Here is a 6,358-nt window from a genome sequence, read left to right on the forward strand (position 1 = left end):
GTTGTTATGTGCCATCGAGTCAGACCCGACTCACAGTGACCCCTCCTTGGGTTTCCAAGGCAGTATCACTACGGTAGATTGCCCCAACTTCCTTCCGAGGAGTGGCTGGTGGGTTTGAACTGCCAGCCTTCTGGTTAGCAGTCAAGTCCCTTAGCCACTATGCTACCAGAGCTCCCACCTGTACATTAGTGTTTGTTATTACTGATAGTGCAGTATTGTATATGTGGAAGTGTTTTATCTTTGTTGTCTATACCTCTTGCACACCTCTCCGTGTTTGGTCACTTGCTTTTGATATATTGCCTATCCTTTCGCCCAAATCAATACTTGTCCCTTTGCTATGTAGCAATTTTCCCTCTCCACCCCCCATCCCTAAACACCAAACAAACCTCAAACTCACTGCATTCCAATCAATTCTGATTCACAGTGATCCTCATTGGGTTTCACGCACGGTGAATCTTGACCAGAGTAGATTGCCCCAACTTCCTTCCACAGAGCGGCTCGTGGGTTTGAACCGCCAACCTTCTGGTTAGCAGTCAAAATCCCCATTAGAAGGTTCAAAAAGTAAATTAGCATAGAGTTTTAGCCACGTAGGTATACTGATATATGTAAACTGGGCTCACACACACAAAAAAGTTTTTGTAGTTATAACTAACTACAGGTACAGAAGCATTGCACAAAAAATTTATAGACAGTCATTTTATTGTCACCCCACCTTCCAACCCCCTAGTGATGCCACTGGGCCGAGGTCCACTAGCGAGAAAAACTGAACCGAGTTATCCAAAAGGGAGAAAGGAAAAGGGGCGTGAAGCACCTGTCTGCAGAGGGTCCTGGGTTCTGTGGTCACAGGGTCGCAGACACTTCTAATCCGGGAAAGATGGCTTTGATATTCGGCGTACTTGAGGGAAAAGTGAACTATAAATTAGAGTCTGTGTTTTTAGAAACATTTCGCCTCAAAGGTGAGAAAGTCATGGAATTCGTGTCTTCTCCGGAAAGGTGTGACATGTAATCCACGTTCGCAGGATCGTAGCCAGCACTTCCGCCGTAGGAATTCTGGGAAGTGTAGTCCAGGAGCACCGTGTCGTGGGAAAATTTCCTTTCCAGAAGGGCGAGGTTGCGGCCTGCTCCTGTCGGGAATTCTGGGAAGCGTAGTCCAGGAGCTTTGGGTAGGCAGAGTCACTTCCGCTTCAGGTACGCGAGGCTGCGGCCTTCGTTCCTCTCAGCAAGGTGAACCCTCCCCTTTCTCTGAGAAAGGTGAGCCCTCCCTTCCCCGAGTCCCTCTTCCCGCTTCCACACTGACCTTGTCTTCGCTTTGCTTTGGGCCAGTAGCCAACCAGGATTTGGGGAAGAGAGTCCATGGCCAATAAGCAAAGGTTGGGTTTGTGTTCCCTTTGAATGAATCTGCTCGAGTGTGGGGCGGTTCGAGGTTCGCGCATCTCCAGCTTAGGTCCGGGGCAGGGTCTCACAACCGTTGGAATTGAGGGTCTCCGGTGCAGCGCTCCCTTTACCCTTTTCCCGACCCGACCATCAGCCAGCTCTGCCGCTTCCTGGCAGTGTAATATTCGGCGAGCATCTTAATCCCTCTGCCTGCGTTTCCTCTTCTTTTAAATGGTCTTAAAAATAAATAAAAAACCAAACTCACTGCCGTCAATAGCGACCCCTCCTTGGGTTTCCGAGGGGGTATCACTATGCAAGTAGATCCCTACTTAATAGAGTTGTTTTGAGAGTTAAATGAGATCGTACAAGTGAAGTGCTTAGAACAGGACCTGGTATGTGGTAAAAAGCAGCTCTCTCGTGACTCGACCATTTCATTTCCCCGAGAAGCGCTTAGTGCCCTGAAAGCTGTATAAGCCCGGGATGGAATCACGGAGCCTTCTCTGATCCCTGAAGGAAACAAGGCTGTACCTGGATTCCTAATGATTTTTTTATTTTTTTTCGGAGTGGGTCTCTCTCTCCCCTGTTGTCTGGGGATGTCCAGTGTAATTTTTAAGACATAGTTATGTAAGAAAGAAGAGATTGTTCTTATTTCTCCAGCCGCCTTTTCCTTTTCCAGCCTTGACTTCTTCAAAAGCTTGTGACCCCTTGACTCCTGGCAGCAGAGAGACCTGAGTAGGATTTAACATCCTTCTCCTCCTATGTAATCTTCGTTTTCAGCGGAGAATATTTTTCCTTCACTCTTCAGCAAACTCTTCTGCCATGCTGTGTAAATACTTTTTAAATAAATCCAGGAGTGGGTGTGAGAAATACTTGGGCATGAGTAATAACGATACTATTTAAACATTTGGTGGCCTAGTGCTTAAGGGACTTGATTGCTAACCAGAAGGCTGGGGGCTCAAACCCACCAGCCACTCCTTGGAAGGAAGGTTGGGCAATCTATTTCCCTGGTGATACTGCCTCGGAAACCCAAGAAGGGGTTGCTATGAGTCGGAGCTGACTCGACGGCACATAACAACAAAAACAACAACCATTCTAAGGATTTCATAAGAATTAACATATTTAATCCTCACTAGAGCTATATAGCATACTGGATAAGGCATTTAGCTGCTAACCAGAAGGTCAGTGGTTCAAACCCACCAGCCGCTCTGCAGAAGGAAGATGGGGCCATCTACTTCGGTAAAGATTTACAGCCTTAGAAACCCAGTGGGGGTCGCTATGAGTCGGAATTGACTTGATGGCAGCGATTTTGGTGGTTTTCCAGAGCTACATGGAAGGAGCTCTGGTGGCATAGTGGGTCAGGTATTTGGTTGCTGATCAAAAGGTCAGCAGTTCAAAGCTACCAGCTGCCCCACCTGAGGAAAATGAGATAATCTACTTCCAGAAAGATACACAGTCTTAGAAACCCAGTGGGGGTCGCTGTGAGTCAGAATTGACTAAATGGCAGTTGTTGTTGTTGTTGTTATGTGCCATCAAGTCAGACCCGACTCATAGCGACCCCTCCTTGGGTTGCCAAGGCAGTATCGCTACGGAAGTAGATTGCCCAACCTTCCTTCCGAGGAGTCACTGGTGGGTTTGAACCGCCAGCCTTCTGTCTGGTATTTAATTATTTATTTATTGAGCTATATGGAAAGAGCTCTGGTGGTGTAGTGGTTAAGGCATTTGGCTGCTAACCAGAAGATTGGTGGTTCAAACCAACCAGCCGCTCCATGGAAGAAAGATGAGGCAGTCTGCTTGGGTAGAGATTTACAGCCTTGGAAGTCACTACCAGTTAGAACTGACTTGATGGCAGTGGGTTTGGTTTTGGCTTAGAGCTGTGTGGGGACTTGGAGGGACTTTATCATTCCCATTTGAAAGATGAGGAAACAGACATGGAGCACAAGTCTCTGGTCTAAAATCACACAGCCAATAAGGGGATGAGCTTGGATTTGAATTTAGATAGTTTCAGTCCTTGCCTTACTTATTAATATGTTCAGTATTAGGTTGGGAAGACAGGCTTGGATTTTTGTAGAGGACCACGAGAGATATGGTAATGAATTAGAGGTTTTGAGAAGACTTTTTTTTCATTTTCTGTATCATTATATTTTACTTGAAATAATTATTCTTATTATAGATATAATGGTGCATATTGTAGAGACTTGATATAGAAAGTATAAAGAATATTTTAATTACAATCTCAGCATGTAGTGATACAATATTACTATTTTAATGTTTTTCTATTCAGTAGGGTTTTTTTAACCAGTTGTTTCCAACTCATAGTGACCCCCATTGGGTTTCCAAGGCTGTAAATCTTTACAGAAGTAGCTCGCCCTGTCTTCCTTCCATGGAGCAGCTGGTGGGTTTGAACCACTGACCTTCTGGTTAGCAGTTAAGTGCCTTTTCCACTACACCACCCGAACTCCTAGTATGTTTTACAAAATAGTTATCATAGGATTTATTTTCCCCTTAAATGTTTATTATGGACATTTATAAAAATAGTGAAATTTAATAAGAATAGAATAATGAATCCACTTCAACTCTTGTCAACATTTGCCAGTCTTGTTATATCAACTACCCTCAGTTTTTTTTTTCAGTATTTTAAAGCAAATCACTAATACTGAGTCGGTATGATATAAAAATTGTCATCATTTGTTTATATCAAAGACCAAGAAAGCTACTCTAAGGGTTTCATTCTTGCAGCTTAGAGAAAGTACTTACTTGAGAAAGCTAGAGGACACCGGAGAGTTGCAGTTAGGAGGGGGAAGGTGATGAGTTGGAATCGACTAGATGCAAGGGGTTGTGCAGAGTTTGACTTGACAGTCTCTTATAGCTCTTTGTTTTTTTATTTGTATCTTTTTATGTGCTGTGTGTTCTTCTGTTGCAGGGACCATATTGTTCTTTTCTCTGTATTCCCAGCATACCATATAAGGTTGGCAGAAGAGTTATTACTAAATGTTTGTAGTTAAAGTAGCTATCAAATAGGTAGCTTTGTTGTTGTTGTTGTCAGGTGCCGTCGAATTGTCTCTAACTGATAGTGACCCTGTGCACAGCAGAATGAAACACTGCCCGGTCCCGTGCCAGCTCCACGATCCTTGCTATACTTGCACCCATCTCCGTAGTCACTGTGTCAATCCATCTTGTTGAGGGCCTTCCCCTCTTTCGTCAACCCTCCACCTTACCAAGCAAAACATCCTTCTCCAGGGAATGGTCCCTTCTGACAACATGACCAAAGAATTGGCCAGGGAGAACCTTATGAATAGCAGAGAAATAAGCACCTAGCAGTGCAGAATTCCTAAAATTGGAATTAGGTAGCAAAACAGACTAGAAATAACCTAAGGAGATATTCCTTAACCTCGTTTAATGTTGATGGGCTGTAGAATCCATGAAGGAGCCCTGGTGGCACAATGGTTAAGTGCTCAACTGCTAGCCATAAGGTCAGCAGTTCGAACCTACCAGCTGCTTCTTGGGAGAAAAGTCATAATGATCTGCTCTCGTAAAGATCAGACTAGGGAACCCAATGTGGCAGTTTGGGTTCATAGATTTGCTATGACTCTAATCGACTCACTGGCACACAACAACATAGAATCCACCAACTATGTCAGTATCGAAAAGCTGAGCAATTACTGGTTATAGTTTGATGATCTGAAACAAATCAGGATAAAGAACAGTTCCATCACCCTCAAAACTTTCCTTCTTTCTCTTTATAATCACTCCTCTCTATATATATAACCACCAGCATCCACCATAACCCTATAGTTTTATCTTCTTGAGAACATCATCTCAATAGACTCGTACCGTAGTAACCTTTTGAGAGTGGATTCTTTCACTCAGCGTAATGCCTTTGACATTCATTCAAGTTACTACATGTATCAGTACTTCATTTCTTTTTTTTTAGTTTATATTCTATTTTATGAATTTAGTACAGTTTATCTATTTACCTGTTGAAAGATATTTGGGTTGTTTCCAGTTTTGGCAGTTAAGAATAGTGTTGCTGTAAACATTCACGTACAGATTTTGTGGTTATGCTAATATGTGGAATTACTAGTCCTATAGAAAGTATATGCTTAACTTTGAAAGAAAATGCCAAACTCTTCTCCAGAGTGGCTGTACCATTCTGCATCCCCACCAATGATGTATGAGAGTTCCAGTTGCTCCACACCAGCACTTTTATTGTATATCAGCACTTTTTATTGTATATGTTGAATTGAATTGCTAATACTTTGTTGAGAAGTCCTTCAATTATGTTCATGAGGGATATTGGTCTGTACTTTTTTTTGTACTGTCTTTGTCTGGTTTTGGACTCGGTAATTCTGGTGTCAAAAATGAGTTGGAAATGTTCCTTCCTCTTTTATTTTCAGGGAGAGATTGTGTAGAATTAGTGTTATTCTTTCAATGTTTGGTAGAATTTTCCAGTGAAACCATCTGGAAGATTTTCAAGTATGGAATAAGTTTCTTAATTAAAGGACTATTTGCTTTATTTTATCTTGGGTACATTTTGGTAGTTATAAATTTCTAGAAATTCATTCATTTCATCACAGAGTTTAAAAATTTGTGTAGAATTGTCCATGTTGTTGTTGTTAGGTGCATCAAGTAGGTTTTGACTCATAGCGATCCCATGGGACATAATAGAACTGCCCCATAGAGTTTTCTAGGCTGCTACCAGATCAACAACAACAACAACCAGATCAGCAGGTCTTTTCTCCTGTGGAGTCACTGGATGGATTCAAGCCACTGATCTTTCAGGTAGCAGTCATATACTTTTTTTTTTTTTAGCAGTCATATACTTTTTAAAAAATTACTCCCTTAATGTCTGCATATTCTTTAGTGATAAACACTTTTTTATTTCTAATATTTGTAATTTCTGCCATCTCTTGTTCTTTATCAGCCTTGACAGAGGTTTATCAATGTTTTTGATCTTTTTTTTTTTAAAGTTTGGTTTTATTGATTT

Source organism: Orycteropus afer, unplaced genomic scaffold, assembly GCF_000298275.1.
Source record: "Orycteropus afer afer isolate SDZICR_OR568_19922 unplaced genomic scaffold, OryAfe1.0 scaffold00099, whole genome shotgun sequence".
In the NCBI taxonomy this organism is placed as follows: domain Eukaryota; kingdom Metazoa; phylum Chordata; class Mammalia; order Tubulidentata; family Orycteropodidae; genus Orycteropus; species Orycteropus afer.